The sequence below is a fragment of the Trichechus manatus genome, unplaced genomic scaffold, assembly GCF_000243295.1.
Source record: "Trichechus manatus latirostris isolate Lorelei unplaced genomic scaffold, TriManLat1.0 scaffold00017, whole genome shotgun sequence".
In the NCBI taxonomy this organism is placed as follows: domain Eukaryota; kingdom Metazoa; phylum Chordata; class Mammalia; order Sirenia; family Trichechidae; genus Trichechus; species Trichechus manatus.
The window spans coordinates 19,107,377-19,111,502 of record NW_004443953.1 but is presented as its reverse complement, the minus strand read 5'-3'; the positions used below and the strand labels follow the sequence as shown (position 1 = coordinate 19,111,502).

General features: G+C 37.7%; 1 pseudogene; it reads right to left on the bottom strand.

Annotated features, from left to right (window-relative positions):
• Window positions 1–1,489: 1,489 nt before the first annotated feature.
• On the bottom strand, window positions 1,490–1,589 carry LOC111819755 (uncharacterized; annotated as a pseudogene).
• Window positions 1,590–4,126: the final 2,537 nt, after the last annotated feature.

The window sequence follows — 4,126 nt, the reverse complement described above, 5'->3', positions numbered from 1 at the left end:
TACATTTATCAAAAAACAAGGAATGTTTACAATAAAAAATATGAGTATTCAACGGAAGAATTTGGAAAAAAGTGACAAAGCAAATAGGAAGAAAGAAATAATTATAAAGCAGAAATCAATAAAATAATGAAAAACAAAAACAATTGTGAGGATTCACAAAACAAAAAAATTGTGGGGTTTTTTGGAAATAATAAGACAAGTCTTTAGCAAGACTGATCAAGAAAAAAGAGAGAAGATATAAATTTAAAAATACAAAATGAAAAGTGGGAAATAATTACAATACAAAATCTTTTTTTATTGTGCTTTACTGAAGGTTTACAGAGCAAATTATTTTCTCATTAAACAATTAATACACATATTGTTTTATGACATTGGTTAACAACCCTACAACATGTCAACACTCTCCTTTCTAAACTTGGGTTTCCTATTACCAGCTTTCCTGTCCTCTCCTGCTTTCTGGTCCTTACCTCTGGGTTGGCATGCCCATTTAACCTTGTTTTGTTTTATGGGCCTGTCTAATCTTTTGCTGAAGGGTAACCTCAGGAGTGACTTCAGTACTGAGTTAAAAGGGTATCCAGGGGCCATGCTCTCGGGATTTCTCCAGTCTCTGTCAGACCAGTAAGTCTGGTCTTTTTTTGTGAACTTGAATTTTGTTCTACATTTTTCTCCAGCTCTGTCCAGGACCCTCCATTGTGACCCCTGTCAGAACAGTTGGTGGTGGTAGCCAGGCACCATCTAGTTGTGCTGGACTTAGTCTGATGGAGGCTGTGGTAGTTAGTCCTTTGGACTAATTTTCCCGTTGTGTTTTTGGTTTTCTTCATTCTCCCTTGCTCCAGATGGGGTGAGACTAGTGGAGTATCTTAGATGGCCGCTCACAAGCTTTTAAGACTCCAGACGCTATTCACCAAAGTAGAATGTAGAACATTTTCTTTATAAACTGTGTATGCCAATTGAACTAGATGTTCCCCAAGACCATGGTCCCCAGCTCTCAGCCCAGTAATTCGGTCCCTCAGGGGGTTTGGATGTATGTATGAAGCTCCCATGACCTTTCTCTGGTTAAGTTGTGCTGACTTTGCCAGTATTGTGTACAGACTTACTCTTTACCAAAGTTACCACTTATCTACCATCTAGTTAGTGTTTTTCCCTCCCCATCCCTTCCCTCCCTCATAACCATCAAAGATTGTTTCTTTTTGTGTGTAAAACTTTCCTTGAGTTTTTGTAATAGTGGTCTTATCTCATATAGTATTTGTCCTTTTGTGATTAACTTATTTCAGTCAGCATAATGCCCTCCAGATTCATCAATGTTGCGAGATGTTTTGCAGATTCATCATTGTTCTTTATCGTTACGTAGTACTCCCTTGTGTGTATGTACCATAGTTTGTTTATCCATTCATCTGTTGATGGGTACTTAGGTTGTTTCCATCTTTTTGCTATTGTGAATAATGCTGCAATGAACAAGGTTGTGCATATGTCTATTTGTGTGATGGCTAAAAATACGGAACTGTTCATGAATTTTGCATGTCATCCTTGCTCAGGGGCCATGCTAATCTTCTCTGTATTGTACAACACAAATGTTAAAAGAGAATAAAAGGGCAACTATCAGCCACTAAATTTAAAAGCTTAGATGAAATGAATGAATTCATAGAAAAAGACGGAATGCTAAAAATTGGTGAAGGAAAAGAAAATAGAGGTTTTGAACTAGGTCAATAAGTATTAAATTAAAAAGGAGTTGAAAACTTACCTTGGAAAAAATCTCAAGCTCTAACAGGTTTACAAATGAATTTTACCAAACTTTCAAGGAACAGATATTCATATCTTACGCTAATTGTACCTGAAAATAGGAAAAGTGAAAGCTGCCTAGCTCCTTTTATGAATTTATTATAATCTTGATTACAAAGACAGAAGATAAAGAGAATTATAGGCTCATGTCACTTAACAAATGTAGATGGACAAATCAAATGTAAAAGATAGAATTATAAAGCTAATACAAGAAAATATAGGAGATATCTTTGTGACCTAGAAGCAGGGAAAGACTTTTTAAACAAAACTTCAAAAGCACAAAGCACATTAAAAATAAATAAATAAACAACTGAACTGGATTTAATTTGAATTATAGAAAACCACCAAACACAAAGTTAATATACAGGTGACAGGATGAGAGAAGATATTTGCAATGTCTAAACCAGTCCTGGGATTCATGTCTAGACTACACAAGAACCTCCTGCAAAATAAAAAGGCAGAAGCCCTCAGAGAAAAATGGACAAAGGCTGGGGACAGGCAATTTATAGCCACCCCAAAAGCTAACATGCATATGAAGAGATGCTTAAAATAATTAATAATCAGACAATTCAAATTAAAACAACAATGAGGAAAAGCCATCTATATGAAACCAAAAGGTCAACAATTACTCTAAAGCAAAGATGAGAAGATAAGGGGACACGGAAGCTAGGAGCACTGGAAAAGAAACAACCAGAACACAAAGAGAATGCTGATACATTGTGAAAATTGTAACTAATGTCACTGAACAATTTGTATATAAACTGTCAAATGGGATCTTAATTTGCTGTGTAAACTTTCACTGAAAACACAATAAATATTAAAAAACAACAACAGCATAAGATATTAATTTATACCTACCAGCGTGGCAAAAAAATGAAATTGGATAATTCCAGGTATTTGTGATAATCTAAGAACGCTTATGAAATGCTAGAGGGAAGGAGTGACTGATTCAGTCTTTCTGGAGGGAGCATATGGGTTGTGCAAACAGTTGACACGCTCAGCTGCTAATAGAAAGACTGGAGGTTCAAGTCTACCCAGAGGCACCTCAGAAGATGCCTGGTGATCTACTTCCAAAAAATCAGCCACAGAAAACTCTTTGGAGCACAGTTGGTTCTATTCTGACACATGAGTAGGGACTGAATCAATGGCAACTGGAAAATGATCTATCAATTATCTCCTGAGTGTTTATCCTGAAGAAACTCTCACCAGCTCGATAAGGGGATTACTCATTACAGTATTGTTTGTGGTGGCAAGGAGTTGTATCTCTTACCAAAAGAGCAGAGTGGTAAAATGTGATGGGAGCATAGCACGGGGGTATTTTGGAGCAGTTAGATCCATCCACATTACTATGGATGGATCTTGAAAACATCATGCTCAATGAAACAAGTAAGAAAGAGAATGAGTTATAGAACACAATACCACTCACATGTTGTTGTTGCGGTTGTTAGGTGCTGAAAAGTCAGTTCCCACTCATAGCGACCCTATGCACCACAGAAAGAAACACTGCCCTGTCCTGTGCCATCCTCACAATTGTTATGCTTGAGCCCATTGTTGCAGCCACTGTGTCAACCCATCTTGTTGAGGGTCCTCCTCTTTTTCAATGACCCTGTACTTTAGGTAACCCTGTACTTTACCAAGCATGATGTCCTTCTCCAGGGACTGATCCCTCCTGACAACATGACCTGACAACAAGTATGTAAGACGTAATCTTCCTTCTAAGGAGCATTCTGGTTGCACCTCTTCCAAGACAGATTTGTTCGTTCTTTTGGCAGTCCATGGTATATTCAATATTCTTCGCTGACACCACAATTCACAGGGGTCAATTCTTCTTCAGTCTTCCTTATTCATTGTCCAGCTTTCAAATGCAAATGATGCAATTGAAAATACCATTATTTGGGTCAGGTGCACCTTAGTCTTCAAGGTGACATCTTTGCTTTTCAACACTTTAAAGAGGTCTTTTGCAGCTGATTTGCCCAATGCCATGCGTCTTTTTATTTCCTGACTGCTGCTCCCATGGATGTGAGTTGTGGATCCAAGTAAAACGAAATCCTTGACAACTTCAATCTTTTCTCTGTTTATCATGATGTTGCTTATTGGTCCAGTTGTGAACATTTTTGTTTTCTTTATGTTGAGGTGTAATCCATACTGAAGGTTGCAGTTTTTGATCTTCACCAGTAAGTGCTTCAAGTCCTCTTCACTCAGCAAGCAAGGTTGTGTCATCTGCATATTGCAGGTTGTTAATGAGTCTTCCTCCGATCCTGATGCCCTGTTCTTCTTCATATAGTCCAGCTTCTGGGATTATTTGCTCAGCATACAGATTGAATAAGTATGGTGAAGGGATACAACC